The sequence below is a fragment of the Lissotriton helveticus genome, chromosome 9 (assembly GCF_964261635.1).
Source record: "Lissotriton helveticus chromosome 9, aLisHel1.1, whole genome shotgun sequence".
Classification (NCBI taxonomy): domain Eukaryota; kingdom Metazoa; phylum Chordata; class Amphibia; order Caudata; family Salamandridae; genus Lissotriton; species Lissotriton helveticus.
Window position 1 is genome coordinate 147,307,616 of NC_136070.1, and position 20,897 is coordinate 147,328,512.

Consider the following 20,897-nt stretch of genomic DNA (forward strand, 5'->3'; position numbering starts at 1 on the left):
GCAATTACAATACAATACAATTCTAGTTCGGGGCCAGCCACATGCTAACCAGTCTTGACCCTGCGCCCATTTGGAACAGTCCAGCCCGAACTGCCAGGGCAGGTCCTTCCTGGACTGGAAACAAGCATCCTAGGACCGGTTTCAGGCTTTCAGCCCTCATCAGCCAGGATAGCGTGACTCCAGTGGCATGGAGAGCACGGGACCGAGGTCTGGGCATACCCGTACCACTTGGGTTGACAAATGCAAAAAGAACAATTGATGGACAGAATGCAGAACAATGTCATACATTCACCCCAGTACAGAGATCTGGGCCTAAATCCATCGTTTTTGCTCGCCATTCCAGTTTGGACCCAGCCGTATGCAAATCAGTCTTGACCCTGCGCCCAATGGGAACAGTCCAGCCCAAACTGCCAGGCCAGGTCCTCCCTGGACTGGAAACAAGCATCCTAGGACTGGATTTGGGCATTCAGCCCTTATCAGTCAGGACAGCATGACTCCAGTGGCATGGAGCACTCGGGACCCACGTTTGGGCATACCTGTTCCACAGGGGTGACAAATGCAAAAAGAACAATTGATGGACAGAATGCAGAACAATGTCATACATTCACCCAAGTACAGAGATCTGGCCCTAAATCCATCATTTTTTTGCTCACCATGCCATTCCAGTTTGGACCCAGCTATATGCAAATCAGTCTTGACCCTGTGCCTCATGGTATATTGAATAATATATATATTATTATATATAACAATATATATAATAAATATATATATATTATATATAAAAATATATAATATAATAAAAATAAAATATAACAACAGTCCAGCCTGAACGTTGCATCTGGGACTGATTTGACCTTGCTGCTCACAAACTTTACTGTTGCCAGCAGATGACTTCCTTTTTTTGGCACTGAAGAAGCCCTTGTTTGGGGGCGAAATGTGTTGGTTGCATCTGTTTGTTATACCGTGAAGACTGAAAGAGAGGAAATAATAAAGAAATATTCAAGCAATATTGTACTCTTCGAACAATCTTGGAATTGACTTAAATAGTTGACTTGATGTTAAATTGACCTTTCTTGCTTATGTGTTGCCTCTCATCGTTTTGTGTTCTTTCATGTATATTTGTGACTGTTTGGCAGCTGGTCATTTGAGGTGGGGAATATTGGTGCTAAGAAACACCACTATTAAATTATGCTTTCCCACTTGCAGCATGGTAAATCATATGTTGCAGGTAATCCCATATTCATTGTAATATGATTCAGGAGGCGTGAAGCTTTTCAAGGTGAGAGGGGAATAGGATCACGTGTAAAGAGGAGTTTATGCTAAGGCTATAGAATGGCAGACTCGGTGGTACTTGTGGGGGAGACTGACCGGATAGAGAGGCGGGAGGGTGTAGCATTATTCACATGTTAAGAATCACAGGAAGAATCAAACACTGATAGGTAAGTACGGAGGGGCCACCATGTGTCCTTTGGTCTGTAAGATGGGGTTTTAAGCGAGACAACAGATTATAAACGTGATCTGTAACATTTAATAAATACTTAGGAAAAGTCCCTTTTAGATTACCATTTCCCTGCCTGAAGCTCATGAAGGCCAATTTGCGGTAACCTGACACCAGCCTATACTTGGCTTTAATGAGACGTGGAAATTGCTCCCAGGGCAGAACAGCCCAAGGCCCATACCAGTTAAGCTGGCTTTAAATCTTCAAATCCAGTGGGAGGGAAGCTACCTACAGAACTGGTTTGGAGTGGTTATTTCCCTGGCCCCACGTCTTGGTGAAAGCAGGACCTCTGAACAAAGTAGGAAGGGTTTCTCCGTCTTCGATTTTGAGACTGAGGGGCACGATGGGAGTATTTGCAGTAGGGCAAACAGAAGCTGCTGAAAAAAGTAGGGAGAGTTGCCTCCCAGGAACCTTTTTCCCCATTGTTTAGGGAATGCTCAGCTGTCACCCCACTCATTAGCTAATGAAGCACCTCAAGGAACCCTCCGAGGAATATTTTCTGGCCCTTCAAACAATCAGAAGAGGACTTGACCTGCTGTTTGTGACCTGAGAAGATCCCTCAATGACTGTATTGGCTCCCTTTTGTACCTAAGACAAAGAAGTGGACTTCAGGGGTCAGTTGGCTGGCTTCATATGTGGCTATAAAAACACAACAAGCTGGAAGAGGTGCCAGGCTGACCAGTAGCTGCAGTACATGGACTCGACCTTTCTGATGGCCTCTGCTGGACTGAGTACTGTTCCTCAAGTGGTGCCCCTGAGGTCCTAGAAGCCTAATAAATACTCCAGAGATGCTGCTCCAGAAACCCTGAAACTTTGGGACTTGAAAGACTGAGTCGGATGGTAAATTCTTTGACCAGGATGAAAATATTTGGAGTATGCAACCTGTGCTCCATCACGGTCAGCTTGAAATTGAGCCTAGGTCCTTGTGTGCCATGACCATAGACTATAATTAGTCCGTAGCACGTATTGTCACTGTTCTCCCTTAAAAAATTTAAAAACTGATACCTCCAACTTCTCCATATTGAATTCGGGATTTTTACTTGTTGGTGTTTTGATTCTTTTTACTATTTTGGTGCTGTATAAATGCTACCTGCGCTGCCACATAGCTATCAGGGTGTTGATATAAGGGTACTTTAGTGACTTTGAGGTTCACCTGATGAGTTTGTGTTATTGTTCCTTGAGGTGGGCAGCCACCCACCCCAAATAATAATCCAATTTCTTACAAAGAGGCTAATTAGAAGCATGAGGGGGGTCAATGGAGCTTATGTGAGAAACAGCATGTCCTGTGAGAACCAGACATGGTATTATCTGGGGCCCCAGTCTTAAAAAGAGATCAAAAAGAGTCTTGGCATAATTTTAGGAACAAAGTTGTCAATTGGCTCTGTAAATACAAGAAGTTCAATCCAAACAGAAGTGCAGAAATATTAATGGTGAGAAGGGTAGGGTGGGTAGGTGTAACACCAAAAGATATTCAAGGGGATTGCATAATTGTTAACTTTAGATACCCTCATACGGTCCGCAAGATATTAAAAATCCATGAGGAATTCTCTCTGCAAAGCCCCGTGTTACAAGCCTTACCACTGGGCTATTTCTACAGGCCAAGTGGACTCAAGCCAATGCAAAACCTGGGAACACTAGGCTTCTTGGAGAGTCCGTTGTGCGCCCTAGAAACCCCAAACAGGTTCAATGAACTATCATCCCTAGAGGCGGCCGATTGACTTCAATCAGCAATGCATACGACCAAGGCAAAGGACATGGTAGACGTAGATGTAGACCCACCCATGGAGGGGCTTTGTATGTGTACTAGGGATGGCGGGGATATAAACCAATCTCAAATTTTCACCCTAAATCCACTATGTGGTATGCTGACACAGAAGGAAGGTAGTGGCACGGAAGTTAGGGTAGTAGAAAATATACCTAGTGCTGTTTGTGCTATTGGCTACTCTCCTCCAAGCAGTGCTGTTATTTCAAATGGTCCCTCTGAGATTAAGCTTATATCATGGAATATAGCGGGCATGAGGTCAAATACAAGTGACCCAGAATAGAACCACTACATAAATACTAGTTACATCTGTGTTCTTCGGGAAACCTGGGCCGCGAAATCCATACATAGGGTAGGATACAAAACTTATCAGATAGATGCAGTTCCATCGGTAAGGGGCCGCCCCTCCGGAGACCTTATCATTTGGGTCAGAGTGTCTCTTGAGATAACCATTAACAAATTAAGTATTGACTCCTTAGACATACTTGGAGTGAAAATAATCACTAATGATAAACGGGTACTATACTTATACAATGTTTATAATAGGCCATGTTCATCTTACAGGGAGTCACCCACAATCGAAATGTTGGACTCAGTGTTAGACACTTTGGACCCAGGAACAAGTAAGATAATATGTGGAGACCTGAATTGCAATTTCGAACCTATAGTAGGGTTGGATAAATTGCTTGAGGACGAAGACAGTGCCAATGGTATACCATCTTTAACCAGTAGTGGGACAGTTGCTGGCACTGTTCTAGCCCTCCAAATCACAAGGGTAATGGCAGGCCACGGAATGAGGGCGTGTAATGGGCGCCTACCATCCGATAGCCCCAAAGCCCCAACCTTCTTTAGACACACCTGCCAGAGCAAAATCGATTATATTATCCTATCTCCGGATTTATGGTAGTTTGCTGTAGATATGGAAATAAGAGCAAGAACAGATAGTGACCATCGCCCACTTGAAATTAGCTTTTATTGTAGCCTACTATTGGGACAGAATGTTAAGGAGAGAATGGCACATGTTACCCCGGACAATATTGTCGTTAGCAACAACCGACGTGCAGTAAAATGGGCTTACATACTAGAGCAGGAAAAGTTAGTGGCAAACATTTACAGTTGCCTCGCCAACACATTTGGAACATACAATATCTCTCAAAATGAACCAAGGATATTCTTAGACCTTCATAAAATATTTTTCAATGAACTCCTGTTATTAATGACCAAAATACCAAAGAAAAGGACAGGAGCAACTGACTTCCAGTCTGTAGGTGAACCTTGGTTTAACAAAGAATGTCGTACAGTAAAATCGACCCTAGTCCAGGCCATAAAGAATAAAAATGTTTCGGCAGTTAAAGAGACTAGGAAAGAATATAAGAGAGTGTTGGCTGATGCAAAATCGTGTTGAAACCAAGAAATTTGGTCCATTATGCTGTTAGCGGCTAAAATGAAGGATCAAAAATTATTTTGGGAAATAGTGGCAAAAGGCAACAAAAAGGAGAAGGGTTCGCGAGAGGTCTTTCTTGACGAGGCCACTTGGATTGATCACTTCACCAAATTATACGCTATTTCAGAGGGGGATGAAATTACACAGGGTAAAAACACTTTGCCACTCGTAGACATCGAGAGCACGCCAATAGTCTTTGATCAGCAAGAGACAGAACTAGCTATTGCTTCGGTCAAAAATGGGAAGGCCCCGGGACTCGACAAAATTCCCGGTGACTTATTTAAACACGAATTAAATGTTTGGGTACCATATATAAATCACCTATGTAATGTTATCGCTGCTGGTTCCGAAATCCCAGACACATGGGATGGGGCAGAAATTATTACTATTTTTAAAAAGGGCGATAGAAACGACCCTGCTAACTATCGCCCTATAAGTTTATTAGACATAACACAGAAAATATTTGCAAGGCATATTTTAAACCGTATTAACACATGGATGGAAGATGAGTCAGTGCTCACAAACTATCAAGCAGGGTTTAGAGCTAAAACAGGTACTATTGACCAGGTCCTAAGGTTTTGTTGCTTATGCGGAAGTATGTCACCCTAAGAAAAGGCCACCTGTATGTAGCATTCGTCGACCTTCGGGTGGCGTTTGATTTAATCCCACGAGAATTGTTATGGGAGACATTCAAATGCCAGGGGTTACCAGCTGACTTATTGAAGCTAGTCATAAAATTACATATGAACAATTATGCAAAGGTTAGGTGGGGTCCCAACGGGGAACTATCACAATCCATACCAATAAAGAGGGGAGTCCGCCAGGGATGTGTGTTGGCCCCGACACTATTTTCCCTCTTCGTCAACGACATCCCGCTTTACATGGAGGCATGCGACAATGACTCCCCAAAATTGGGGGGCGAACGGGTTTCGTCCCTCCTTTTTGCGGACGATACAATTCTCACTTCTCAAACACCCCGGGCCTACAGAATCTACCTAACAGGTTCCAGACATACTGCAGCTCTAAGGGCCTAGAGATTAATGTCAAGAAAACAAAATATATGGCTCTAAATGCCCATAAAATTTTTAGGAAAAACCTCACATTAAATGGACAAAAAATGGAATATGTCCAGAATTGTACTTATCTGGGGGTTTCTCTAGACTCAAACCTATCATGGAGAAGTCAGATAGAAAAAAGCAAAATAGTCTTTAAACAAAATTACCTTCCGATACTGAAAAGACATGGTAAATGCCTGAACAAAGCAGTCACCCCGGCTTTAGAGATTTTCAAATCTAAAGTACAATCAGCGGTACTATATCGGCAGAACTATGGGGACCAACTTGTAGAAACTCCTTTGAAATCGGAGAGAATAAGTTCTTGAGGGGGTTGTTAAAATTACCAGTAAATACCCCATTGACTCCCCTCCTTTTGGACATAAACATGAAACGCATAGACCATCATGCAACCCTGAGACCATTAATGCTCTGGGTCAGATTGTGGACGACTGTAGAACTGTCCGATTATAAGGAAGGTCTAAAAGAAATCATGGATCTTGATTGCTGTAAAAAGGTTCATTGGCTTAAACATATAAGATCCTGGTTGATAAAAATTGGTTTAGCACACTATTGGAATGACCCAGTAACAATGAACCCGTCCTCAAAGAAAATCTTAAAGTTATCATATTGGTCACATGTAAGCTACGAGTCAGTGAATGTAAAAATACATGGATCCCTGACCAACAATTTTTTACTGTTCAAAGATATAGCATCCTTCAAACCTTTTTTGGACGAGATTCATCCACCACTAGCAAAGTCAATCTATATGAAATTCAGATATGGCATGCTTAGGACAAATGTCCTTGAAATGAGGTGGTCCAAGATTAGCTGTAACTTATGTACCTTATGTGCAAACCAGGCGAAGGAAGATGATCTACATATATTGCTTTTATGCCCGAGTTATGCAATACCAAGGAAAAGGTGGATACTGCCTCCTTGTCGTAACATGGGTTCTAGAACCTATAAAGAGGCTGGAGGAATCTTAAAGACTAATACCAGTCAGGTGGTAGTCTTTGGCGTTAGTAGATTGCTCCTGACCGTTAGTTTTATGAGAATGGAACTGGGTCTGAACCTTTGATGCTGTAGAAATTAAATACAGTGATACAAAAGGGGATGATGGACGGCTGTAATGCCAGAAACCGGTCCTCGGAAGCTTGTTTCCGGTCCAGGGAAGGCATGGCTTGGCAGTTCGAGCTGGACTGTTCCCATGAGGCACAGGGTCAGACTGATTTGCATATAGCCATGTCTGAACTGGGGTGGCAGAGTGGGCTAAAGAACGGTGATGGATCAAACCCAGATCTTTTGACTGGGTGTGAGTGTTTGATTGGTTCAGATGCTCCGTCCATCACCACCCCCTTTTGTACCGCTTTTGGCCGCCATAAGTGTGGCAGAGTATGCTCAGACGTGAGTCCCTTGCTCACTTTGCCACTGGATTCAGGCAAGCCGGGCTGAAGACGGCTGTAATGCCAGAAACCGGTCCTCGGAAGCTTGTTTCCAGTCCAGGGAAGACATGGCTTGGCAGTTCGGGCTGGACTGTTCCCATGAGGCACAGGGTCAGACTGATTTGCATATAGCCATGTCTGAACTGGGGTGGCAGAGTGGGCTAAAGAACGGTGATGGATCAAACCCAGATCTTTTGACTGGGTGTGAGTGTTTGATTGGTTCAGATGCTCCGTCCATCACCACCCCCTTTTGTACCGCTTTTGGCCGCCATAAATGTGGCAGGGTATGCTCAGACGTGAGTCCCTTGCTCACTTTGCCACTGGATTCAAGCAAGCCGGACTGAAGACGGCTGTAATGCCAGAAACCGGTCCTCGGAAGCTTGTTTCCGGTCCAGGGAAGGCATGGCTTGGCAGTTTGGGCTGGACTGTTCCCATGAGGCACAGGGTCAGACTGATTTGCATATAGCCATGTCTGAACTGGGGTGGCAGAGTGGGCTAAAGAACGGTGATGGATCAAACCCAGATCTTTTGACTGGGTGTGAGTGTTTGATTGGTTCAGATGCTCCGTCCATCACCACCCCCTTTTGTACCGCTTTTGGCCGCCATAAGTGTGGCTGGGTATGCTCAGACGTGAGTCCCTTGCTCACTTTGCCACTGGATTCAAGCAAGCCGGGCTGAAGACGGCTGTAATGCCAGAAACCGGTCCTCGGAAGCTTGTTTCCGGTCCAGGGAAGGCATGGCTTGGCAGTTCGGGCTGGACTGTTACCATGAGGCACATGGTCAGACTGATTTGCATATAGCCATGTCTGAACTGGGGTGGCAGAGTGGGCTAAAGAACGGTGATGGATCAAACCCAGATCTTTTGACTGGGTGTGAGTGTTTGATTGGTTCAGATGCTCCGTCCATCACCACCCCCTTTTGTACTGTAGAAATTAAATAATCATGTGCAAATCTCTATGTAATATGGTTGAAAAATTATGAAGCAGAATACTATTAACATTTATACATGTTATATTAATTGCCTTATATGATTGATCCTCAGATTTTTAGTTTTTAAAAATAATTTTTAAAATGTATGCCTTCAAGTGTATATCTACTCCCTTTTTAACTTGTATTTATTAATTATTTAATTGTTTTAATATAATTATCCGCCCCAGAACGGTGTCTGGTACGCAAATGATATGAAAAGCCCATGAACTAATAGCCTCGCTATGTGACACTATGATCTATTTTATCGTATAACTTACCTTTTATTGTATTGTGATTGTAATGTATTTTATGCATCTTTTATGATACTTAACGTATCGAAATAAAGATTTATTGAGATTGAGAACCGGACAGAGCTTGTGTCACAGCAGTGTATCCAATGTAAAAGCCATATTCTGCTTGACAGAATGGCGAACAAAGTGAGAGGTTTTCCTTTGAGCTTCAGGGGTGATATAATTAGGCGTTCAAAGCAACTGTGCCTTGATAAAGTTATTGAACCGCTAAACTCCTCAGAATTGGTGGCTCCAGTAGTGATTGTTCCAAAAATTATCTGCTCAGCCTTGCGTTCACTTAATAAGAACAAAGAAGTTGTTTGGCAGCCCTTACCCAAAAGTCCAGGAGTTGTTTGCATAGTTTTGGTCAGCAGAGATAGTCTCAACAATTGATTTGAAGGATGTTTACAATCCGGTTCCTTGTTAGGTGTTAGACCTGGCACCATTGGCGTGGATCCCCTTCCATTTTATGCTGTTGCCTCTTATGTTTTTGCTGGTTTTAGATCACTTATGGGAATCAAGACGAACCTTTGCTGAGGAGAAGAACAAGGAAGCTGAAGGAGGAGACTACCCCTGTGCTGTGTGTTTGGGGGTTGGCCTGCAGTGGTTGCTTCATTGCCAAAGAAAGGAGAAGTGGACTGAGTGTGCTTTTAATCAACTTGAAGAAGAATCTCCAAGGGCTTGAACTAGAGGTTGCCTCCTGCCTGAAGTCTCAGGGATACAAGACTTCACCAACTAGCTCCCCCCTGAATTCCCTTACTGGGAATTGAAGTGCCTTATGGTGTGCTGGGCCTTCTGAGAGACTGCGTGTCGCTGGGAGCTGGAAGTATGACGCAACGACGAGAAGCGTGTCGCGGCCCCTGCAGCTGTCGTTGCTTTGCCGGAGAAGCGAGCCACCACTGCCGCTGTCATTATCGCATCGCCGAAGTGCGGCGCATCACCGGAGAAATGTGCCACCGCCACAGAGGTTGCCATCGCATCACTGGAGAAGCGTGTCGCAGGGCCTGTCGCAGCTCCAAAGATGATCGAGTCGCCGCACGGCCGTCGGGCGTGTACGCATTGGATCAGCGTTGTCACACAGTAACCAAGATGCCATTTTGTCGCAACGCACCGGAGAAGAGTATCGCATCGAGGTGCCATCTTGTCGCATAGCACCAGAGAGCAGTAAGAAACACACGTATCACCTCCCCACACAGTAAGGAAGTGAGCATCAACTCCCCTGCGCAGCAGTAAGGAACCGACGCATCCACTCCCCTGCGTGTAAGGAACCGACCAATCACCTTCCCTGCGACCCTTTTGTTTTGATTGTGTTACGCATCCAAAGGTACATTGAGAATAAAGTGTTGCATTTACAACTTGAGAGAACCGAGCTATTTTATACTATTTGAAAGTCTCTTTTTTAGTACAATATTGTGGATTTCCATCGTTTGGTCTTGTGTTAAGTCTATATAAAATACTTATTTTTATAATACAACCTGTGTGGTGTCCACGTGTAGTGTTGTCACTGTATTACTGTATGTGTTCACAAATGCTCAACACACTGCCTGAGATAAACCTGTCTGCTCGTGCCAAGCTACCAATGGGGTGAGCAGGGGTTATTTTAGACGTGTAGCCCCTTACCCTGACTAGACGTAAGGGTCACTGTTTGGTCAAAGGTACCTACCTCTGCCAACTAGAGACCCCCAAATCTAACATTGGTTGCAGCAGTGGGATATGAACCCACGCCTCTGAAGAGACTTGAGAGGATGCATAAGTTGGAGCTAGCTAGGCTCAAAATGGATGGTCAGAAAGACATAGAGAGCAAGAAAATAGAGCTTGGGATAGAATTAGAGATGAAGAAGTTAGCCTTAGAGGAAAAGAGAAAGCATTTTGAGCATGAGAGAGGATTGAGGGAATTGGAACTGAAGGCCAAAAGTTTAGAGGTTCCTCCCTCTGCTGGCAGCGCACCGCCAGTGCCTGTAGAAGCAAGAGCCTACATCCCCAGAAGTAGTTAAAGATTTCCACAAGAATGAGGATATTGGTCAATGGTTTAGGGCTTATGAAGCTGCAATGTTGGCCCACCAGGTCCCTGAGAAGGATTGGGGAGCGGTGTTGTGGGGCCGCTTTGTTAGTGATGGGAGGGACACTTTGTTGGATTTACCTACAGAGGAGCTGATGTCCTATATCCACATGAAGGGAGCCCTAATGCCCAGATGTGGTTTGACCCCAGAGTTATACAGACAAAGGTTTAGGAATTGCAGAAAACTGGCGTCTACCACCTGGGTGGAATATGTGTCTTTCTTTTGCAGAACATTGGATGGTTGGGTGAAGGATAGCAAAGTGGATAATTTTGAGGCACTCTATGATTTGTTTGCATGGGAGCACTTGTCAAATAATTGTTTTCCAGAGCTACGCCAGCACCTTATTGTTAGCAAGCTAACTAACCCTAGGAAGCTTGCTGAGGAGGCGGACCACTGGGTGAGCACCCGGGTCCAGAAGGGTCATGTGGGAGACTTCGCCAAAGGTTGATAGGTTCCCCAGCAGAAGAGTGGTGGGGAAAAGGGTAAACAGAGGGAGTTCCAGAAAGGGCCCTAAAGTAATCCCCAAGGGAACCAAGGGAAAGGTTCCCAGCCTCCCCCTGAGAAGAAGGCTGTGGCCACGACAGATAAGCCTGTTCACGAGAGGCCCAAGGCCATTTTTAAGTGTGGTCTAGTAGGCCACTGTTCTTATGATGCTAGATGTCCCTTGTATGGGAAGACAACACCCACTGGTGCACCACTCCAGCAGTTGGCTAGTGTAGCCCTGGGGGAGGAGATTGGTGCCCAAGATGGGTGGGGTCCCATAGAGATGTCCCTTGTCTCTTTAGGAGACTGTGAGGTGGTCTCCAGGACCCAGCTGCCTGATAATGCTAAAAAGTACAGGCAGTGGGTGGCCATCAATGGCAAGAGGGTGGAAGCTCTTAGAGACACCAGAGCCAGTGTAACAGCTGTCAGTTGTTGGCTGGCGTCGGAAGAGCAGGTAATCCCCAATGCATTTTACCCAGTTGTTGCCGCTGACAACATAGAGAGCCACTGCAAGGTGGCACAGGTTCCCTTTGAGTGGGGGGGGTCTCAGGGACTCTTCAAGTAGCTGTGAGGCCAGCCATGCCTGTTGATTGTCTGTTTGGTAATGATTTGGAGAGCTCCCCTTGGGCTAAGGTGGAGTGAAGAGCTCATTTAGAGACGGTGGTTTTGCCTGAGTGGGCCTGTGTGACCACTCCATCTATGGCAGCCAGTAAGGGTATTCAAGAGGACCTGGAGCCTGAGAAAATGGCCCGGTGCCTGCCTCAAAGAGAAAAGCCAGAGGGCACAGGAAACCGGCCCCTGAGATTCCCACGGCCCAGGAGGAGGCAGACCCTGAGAGGGATGCCCTGGAACCTACTAGGGAAGAGATTGCTGAACTGGGAGACCTGCCTGAGCTGACCCATTGGCAGCAAGAAGGAGGTCCCTCCAGGGAAGAGTTCTGTGAGGAGCAGAACAAGTGCCCTTCTCTTGTGGGTTTGCGGCAGCAGGCTGCAAACCTGGCAGCAGATGATCAGTCTGCTTCACATTCAATCTACTGGGAGAATGGTCTCCTGTATAGTGGTCCTAGGGTTGCTGAGCCTGGGTCAGCCCCTGTGCTGGTGGTACCCCAGCGCTTCAGAGTCTTCCTACTGGGGCTGGCTCATGGTGTGCCTTTAACAGGATATTTGCGGCACGACAAGACCTTTGAAAGGCTTGTCACCCACTTTTATTGGCCCCAAATGTGCAACAGTCAAGATACTCATTGCAGAACCTGTCAGACTTGCCAGGCAAGTGGAAAGAGTGGGAGGAAGCACAAGGTTCCTCTCCAACCACCCCCTTTGAAAGCGTGGGCATTTACATTGTGGGGCCTCTGTATCCCAAGACAGCCATGGGCAACAGGTTCCTCCTGGTCTTGGTGGCCCATGCCACCAGGTACCCGGAAGCCATCCCTCTCAGGACAGTGACGGCCCCCGTGGTGGGACGTGCACTGATGGGGATTTTCTCCTGCGTGGGGTTTCCCAGAGAGGAGGTGTCAGACCAAGGTACCAACTTCATTTCTAAGTATATGAAGTCCCTGTGGCAGGAGTGTGGTATAACATACAAGTTCACCACTCCTTACCACCCCCAAGGTAATGGGCTGGTTGAGAGATTCAACCGGACCCTCAAAGGCATGATTATGGGTCTTGAGGAACCCATGAGGCGTAGGTGGGACGTCCTCTTACCATGCCTTCTCTTTGCATACTGTGAGGTGTCACAGAAGTCCCCAGAGTTCAGCCCCTTTGAACTTTTCTATGGTCACCCAGTGAGAGGACCTTTGAGCTTGGTCAAGGAAGGCTGGGAGCAATCTCCAAGGGAAATGACCCCAGGATGTATATAGCTACATGCTGACCTTCAGGAACCAAACTAGGCGATTCAGAAAACTCGCTGAGGTGAATCTGGAAGCCAGCCAGGAGGAGATGAAGTGGTGGTACGACCAGAATGCCACCAGAATGCCACTCTGGTTGTGCTTCAGCCGGGTCAAAAGTGTGGGTCATAGCCCCAGTGGAGCCCTATGTGCTTCAGGATAAGTGGACCGGACCATTCGAGGTGGTGGAGCGCAAAAGTCCGGCTACCTACTTGGTGAACTTGCGGTCTCCCAGGAACCCCTTACAGGTCCTGCATGTCAACCGGCTGAAGCCCCCCTTAGAGAGGTCCAAAGGGGGAATGCTTCTAGCAACAGATGCTGGAATGGAGGAGGAGACTGAGCCTCTTCCTGACCTCCTGTCTGCAACAGAGCGAGATGGGTCAGTGGATGGTGTGAACCTCTCTTCCACCCTGACCCCCGAGCAACAGAATGACTGTCACCAGTTACTGGGACAGTTTTCTGACCTGTTCTCCCTGATTCCCAGTGTCACTGATTGGTCTGTCCATGATGTAGACACTGGGGACGGTCCTCCTCCTGTTAAACACAACACTTACAGAGTGACTGACAGGGTGAAAGCTTGCATCAAGGAGGAGGTATCCAAGATGCTTGCATTGGGGGTAATTGAGTCCTTTACAGTCCTTGGGCCAGCCCAGTGGTCTTGGTCCAAAAGGCTGGTGTCACGCCAGAACTGCGGTTCTTTGTGGACTAACGAGGGCTCAATTCAGTCACCAGGACTGACGCGCACCCCATCCCCATAGCTGATGAGCTCATTGATCGGTTAGGGGCTGCCCGGTACCTCAGCACGTTTGACTTAACATCTGGGTACTGGCAGATCGCCTTGACTGATGGGGCAAGAGAGAGGTCAGCATTCTCCACACCAGATGGGCACTACCAATTCCAGGGTATGCACTTTGGGATAAAGAATGCCCCTGCCACCTTTCAGTGGTTGGTCAACCAGGTGTTGGCTGGACTGGAAGAGTTCAGTGACGCCTACCTGGATGACATTGCAGTGTTCAGCACCAGTTGGGAAGAACATCTGCGCCACCTCTGGGAAGTGTTGATGGCGCTGCGGAGAGCATACCTCACGATCAAGGCGAGTAAGTGCCAGATCAGGCAGGATGCCGTGGTGCACTTAGGACACCAGGTTGGGAGCAGCCAGGTGGCGCCCCTACAGCCCAAGATTGAGACAATCCTGGCTTGGGAACCCCCCAAGACCCAGACAGAGGTGAGAGCCTGTTTAGGACTCACTGGGTATTACAGGAAGTTTGTCAAGGGGTATGGCAGCATTGTTGCACCTTTGACAGAGCTGCATTCTAGGAAGCAGCCCAAGAGATTGATTTGGACTGACACCTGTCAGAAAGCTTTTGATTCCCTGAAGTCTGCCCATGCTCCTGGCGCCCAACTTCTCAAATGTGTTTATTGTTCAAACAGACACTTCAGAGCATGGTGTGGGGGCTGTTTTGTCACAGATAAATGAGGAGGGCCTAGATCAACCCGTAGCCTTCATCAGTAGGAGGTTACTTCCACGGGGACAGAGGTGGAGTGCAATTGAGAGTGAGGCATTTGCTGTGGTCTGGGCACTGAAGAAGTGGAGACCATACTTGTTTGGGACTCACTTCCGGTTCAGACAGACCACAGGCCCCTCAGATGGTTGATGCAGATGAGGGGTGAGAATCCAAAGCTGTTGAGGTGGTCCATATCCCCACATGGGATAAACTTCAGGGTAGAATACCGCCCTTGTACAGAACATGCCAATGCTGATGGTCTGTCCAGATTTTTCCGCCTTAGTGATGAGAACTCCCAGGCAGTGGGGTAGTTCTCCCTACATTTCAGCTAGAGAGGACACATGTTAGACCTGGTACCATTGGCGTGGGTCTCCCTTCCATTTTTTGCTGTTGCCTCTGATGTTTTTGCTGGTTTTAGATTACTTCTGGGAATCAAGACAAATCTCTGCTGAGGAGAAGAACCAGGAAGCTGAAGGAGGAGACTACCCCTCTGCTGTGTGTTTGGGGGTTGGCCTGCAGTGGTTGCTTCATTGCCAAAGAAAGGAGAAGAGGACTGAGTGTGCTTTTCATCAACTTGAAGAATAATCTCCAAGGGCTTGAACTAGAGCTTGCCTCCTGCCTAAAGTTTCAGGGATACAAAACTTTACCAACCAGTTCCCCCCGAATTCCGTTAGCTGGGAATTGAAGTGTCTGCTGTTGTGCTGGGCCTTCTGAGAGACTGCGTGTCGCTGAGAGCTGGAAGCACGACGTAACGCCGTGAAGCGTGTCACCACCGCCGCTGCCGCTGTCATCATCGTATCACCGAAGTGTGGCGCATCACCGGAGAAACCTGCCGCAGAGATCGCCGTCACATCATTGGAGAAGCACGTCGCAGGGCCTGTCGTGGCTCCAAAGATCATCGAGTCGCCGCGCAGCCGTCGGGCATGCACGCATTGCATGACCGTTGTCACACCGTAACCAAGATGCCATTTTGTCGCATCGCTCCGGAGAAGAGTATCGCACTGAGGTGCCATCTTGTCGCATCGCACCGGAGAGCAGTAAGAAACCGACGCATCACCTCCCCACACAGTAAGAAAGCAAGCATCAACTCCCCTGCACAGCAGTCAGGAACCGACGCATCCACTCCCCTGCGTGTAAGGAACCGATGCATCACCTTCCCTGCGACCCTTTTGTTTTGTGTGACATTACAACTTGAGAGAACCAAGCTATTTTATACTATTTTAAAGCCATTTATGAGTACAGTATTGTGGATTTTTGTTGTTTGGTCTTGTGTTAAGTCTATATAAAAATACTTATTTTTATAATACAACTTGTGTGGTGTCCATCTGTAGTGTTGTCACTGTATTACTGTGTGTGTTCACAAATGCTTAACACACTGCCCCTGAGATAAGACTGTCTGCGCGTGCCAAGCTACCAAGGGGTTGAGAAGAGGTTATTTTAGGAGTGTAGCCCCTTACCCTGACTAGACACAAGGGTCCCTATTTGGTCAAAGGCACCTACCTCTGCCAACTAGAGACTCCCAAATCTAACATTAGGTTATCAGCAACACTTCTAGGTGTTTACAGTTTGTCAAGTTTTGGATTTACTGTTATATTTCTTCTTGCTTCACCACATCCCTTTTGCATATCAATGTGGATCTTAAGCCTTACCTGTTATACTGCTTTGACTTTTTCTTATATCTCTTCTGATTCTAAGATGTACATATTTTAACTAAACAAAACTCTTAAGTTCTGCGTTTTACTTGTCTCTCAGGATACAAAACATTAATTTGTACTCTTGTCTTCCTATCATTTTACTGTTTCACTTTCCTGGTATGAGACGCTAAATTCCTAGTCTCTTTTCGCTGCTCATATTTCACATTCCTTAATCTTTCTCCGCTGGCTAGCCATTTACCTACGCCTTTAACACCATTTATTTTGCATAACTTTCAAATGCATTCTTAACTTGGCCCCCTCTATAAATTTCTTCACCTTTCTATATATATTTCTGCTGTATCCTTGTTCTCTAATTCCACCTGGTGATCAGCCTTTGGCATCTGCCCTGCAAGCAGATATAGTGAGAGGCTGCAGCACCACAATCTAACCACAGCAGTGTCGGGATACAGGATAGAGTCAGGAGGGTTTGCAGAGGCTACAATATACAGTTGCGATTCTCATATTTACATGTCTAGAGAATCTGGATTTCATTAAAGAAACGGAGGCTGACATTATGCAAAGTCTTTTATTGCAGACCCAAGCAGCCGCATACATCACAATAGACTAAGCTCTAAAACAGAACAATGGCAACACATAAAGCCCATGAGACAGCAATAATCTGCCTCTTTTAAATGAACAGTCCAAGAAAGGAAGAACTTCAGAACTTGTAAAATCCAGGTCAAACACGAATCAAGAAGAGTGAAAACGATGAGTAAATGGATGGTGGAAGGAAATCCAACGAAGATAATGAAGAGAAGCAGGAATCAAGGATTTTCTGAAAAAAGAAATCAAAAATATAAGTTTCGGAGAACAAAATTGCAGAAAGGCAATACAACAAAAGAATACATTACAATCAAATGTAATAAACAACAAAGCAGGATAGCAAAATATTGCATTTAGAGAAAAAATATCACAAACAACAATATTAATTATAACACTCACCACCACCAGAGGGTGGGAGGGAGGGATAATGTCAGCCTCCGTGTCTTTAATGAAATCCAGATTCTCTAGACATGTAAATATGAGAATCGCAATTTCATAACAAGACCGGAGGCTACATTATGCATGTTGGTAGCTCTCTAGAACAAAATTAGACATGTGCTCAATAGGTTTACAATAATGACGAGCAAAAGTACTTGCATTAGACCAATCCGCAGCCTTAAGAATGTCATCTAACTTACCTCCAGACCAAAGAGACTTACTGGCCATAGCGCCCCTTAAGGAATGAGCTTGAAATTTATTTAAGTCAACACCAGCAAGACTCATAGCAGTTTTGATCCACCTAGCGATAGAAGTGGAGGAAATACCTTTATGGGGTTTAACAAAAGAAATTAGCAATTGGGAGACACCCTGAGGACGGAGAAGAACCATCCTTCGATCATATTCCTTCATGCATTCAACAACGCAGAGTTTAGGGCAAAGGTCAAAACGAGGATAAAAAAATAGAATCAGACATAGTCTTAGTCCTCCTAAAAATATCAAATTTAACACCAAAGACATTGTAAGAACGTCTTGAAATTTCAAGAGCTTTGACGTCAGAAGCTCTCCTGCAAGAAATCAGACACAACAAGGTGGCTAATTTAATAGAAAGATTTTTTCTGTTCAGAAATGAGTTAGGAGGCCAATTGTTGAAGAGATCAAGAACCAAATTGACGTCCCAAAGGGTCTCATATTTGGCTTTAGGGGGTCTCTTTAAACGGATACTTTTCATAACTCTACAGACAATAACATTTTTACCAATTGTTTTTCCATTGATGAGAACATGACCAGCAGATATAGCAGATCTATAACAATTAATAGACCTATAACTCAGCTCTCTATCAAACTGTTCAACCAGGAAGTTGACTATGTCAACAATAGGGGCCTCCAAGGGATCCAGGTCCCTTTCCAGGCACCAACGTACCCATATTCTCCAGATACTATTGTATCTGTAGTGTGTGCCAGGAGCCCAAGATTCCTTGAGGAGGGTTGAATCCGACTCCGAAAGTCCTGAGATTTCATTAGATCTCCTGACACCTTCCAGGCAAGAAGGGATAAACTCTCGTTCAGAATAAGGGGGTGAATTCGACCGTCTATGTCGGTGAGAAGATCTCCCAGGGAAGGAATCAAGAAGGGGACACTGCAAGTCAGTTCCAGAACGGTTGGGAACCACGCTTGAGAGGTCCAGAAAGGAGTTATCAAAACAAGGCAAGATTGTTCTCGTCTCACTTTCTGAAGGACCCTCTGAATCATCGCAAAGGGGGGAAAGGCATATCCCCGGACGTCCTTCCAAGATTGTAGGAAGGCATTGACTGCCAGAGCACCCGGGTCGGGCATCCAGCTGAAGTACTTCGGAATCTGAGAAGTTAATCTGCTTGCGAATAAATCTACATCCAGAGGACCCCAGATCTTGTTCAGGGTGCTGAAGACAGAAGGATTCAGTTTCCAATCGCTGTAATCTATAAGGAATCTCGAATTCCAATCCGCTGAGAAGTGTGCTTCTCCTGGAAAATATTCTGCCTTTAGGGATATCTTGTGTTCCAGACAAAACATCCAGAGTTTTTTGGCTAGGTTTAACAAGTCCAAGGACTTTGTTCCGCTTAGACGGTTGATATAAGCTACAGCCGATATATTGTCCATCTTCAGAAGGACGGACCTCCCCTGAAGGGAGTGCCTGAAACTCATAAGGGCATATAAACCGGCAGTCAACTCTAGGAAGTTTATGTGATGACGAGATTCTTCTTGAGACCAAAGGCCACCCTTGTTTTGATTGAGAAAACAGGCTCCCCAGCCATGAAGGCTGGCGTCTGATTCCAAGACAAATTCTGGCTTGGGGCCAAAGATTGCTTTGCCATTCCAGGCTTCTAAATTGTCTAACCACCAATTCAATTCTGAGCGGGCTTCTAGATCCAAAGAAATCCGGTCTTCGTACCGTAGTCCGGACCTCAAAGCCCTCGCTTTGATCCTTTGAAGGGCTCGATAATTGAGTGGTCCAGGGAAAATAGCCTGAATGGAGGACGATAGAAGACCCAAGAGTCTCCCAATCTCCCTCAGAGATAAATCCTGATATCTCAGAACAAATCTTATCTCCTTTTTCATTTTGGAAACTTTTTTTGAGGGAAGAAGAAGAAGACAGCGTATCGTGTCCACGGTGAAACCTAAGAACTCGATGGACATTGCTGGAGTCAAAGAAGATTTTTCTTTGTTTATGATGAATCCCAGGTTCTCCAGAAGATTCATAGTGAAATTCAAATCCCGAACCAGTTGGAGAGGATCTTGAGACATAATAAGGATGTCGTCGAGGTAAATAATTAGACAAATCCCTCTTGATCTTATATGAGACACAACTGCTCTCATCACTTTGGTGAAACACCAAGGGGCGGAAGAGAGTCCGAAAGGAAGAGCTTGGAACTGATACAAGCGATCTTTCCAAAGAAATTGAAGAAAGGGTTGATGAGCCTCGGCCATGGGGACGGTGAAGTAGGCATCTTTGAGGTCCAGTTTGACCAACCAACCTTTCTCCAAGAGAAGATCCCTGAGAAGATGGATGCCCTCCATCTTGAAATGCCTGTAAGTCAGAAACTTGTTTAGATCTCGCAAGTTGATGACAGGTCTCCAAACTTTTTCCTTTTTTTCCACCAAGAAAAGGTTGCTTATAAATCCCAACTGATCGAATGGGACTTCTAAGATTGCGCCTTTCTGAATCATAGAAGAGATCTCTTCCTCTATAATTTTTTCTTGCTTCAAAGACATGTGAATCTTCCTGGGAAAGGAAGTTTGAACAGGAGGATGAATGAAGTCTATCATAAAAACTTTTATGGTATTTAAAACCCAAAAGTCCTGAGTAATCAGTTTCAAATTCATTGAAAAATGTTTGAGTCTTCCGCCCACTTTTAGTGGAAAAGAAGGAGAAGGAAGAAAAGCAACACTCACCTGAGGGTGTTAGAATTGCTCGATCCGCGGGATCTGTAGCCTCTGCCTCTGCCTTGGCCTCTACCCCTTTGTGGGTAGAACTGCGGGGTATTGAACTGTTGCTGTTGGTATCCTCTTCCAAAGCCACGACCTCTTGAGAAGGGCCTTTGATTGTAACGGCCGGAAGATTGGCCTCGTCTTCCGGCCCGACCAAAAAGGTTATTGTTATTAAAAACCTTGCGCATATTTTGCTGCGCCTTATCAAGAGCGGTAAATGTGGAAACGTATTTTCCAAGAGATTTAATTAGGTCTTCCCCGAATAGAAGCCCTTTAGGATTTTTTGAGGGTTCTTTATCGGCCAGATCTCCTAATTTTGGATTTATCCTAGTAAGGACAACCTTACGTCTCTCAGAATTAATGGAAGCGTTAGCATTCCCCAGGAGGATAATAGCCCTCTGGCTCCAACCTCTAATCCTTTTGGTGTCCAAAGGAGTACCGTTGATGTGAGACTCTTCTGCCGAGTCCAAGATTCTGGCCAGAGGCCCCAGAACATCCAGGAGACGATCCTGGCATCCCTTAAAGGATTTCTCTACCCCTTTCCTTGGGTCACGCCCAAGTTTGAACAAAAGCTTTATAAGCTCTGGGTCCAAATTAGGTGTATAACAAACCTTGTCCTTCAAAGAAGGCCTTGAGCATTCAGCTCTGAGAACATTCCGAGTCCCCCTGTCAAGGAGATTCCTGAGCCACTTTTTAATAAATTTTGACACATGATCTTGAGGCACCCAGTCTGAACTCCTGGGATGTTTAAGGTTTTGTGGCGAAAGCATCTCCTCCCCCAATGGGTCGAGGATCGCGCTTTTGGAGGAGGAAGGGAGATCATCCGTAAACTCATCAAAACCCTCTTGATCATCGTTAAGATCAA

General features: G+C 45.7%; 1 long non-coding RNA gene across 1 annotated transcript in view; it reads right to left on the reverse strand.

The window, feature by feature from the left end:
* Positions 1–860: 860 nt before the first annotated feature.
* The window catches only part of LOC144782667 (uncharacterized), a 34,647-nt gene continuing 14,610 nt past the window's right edge, over positions 861–20,897 (reverse strand). Inside the window, exon 3 of the long non-coding RNA XR_013601198.1 lies at positions 861–970. This is a non-coding gene — a long non-coding RNA (uncharacterized LOC144782667). The remainder of the gene's footprint in view (positions 971–20,897) is intronic.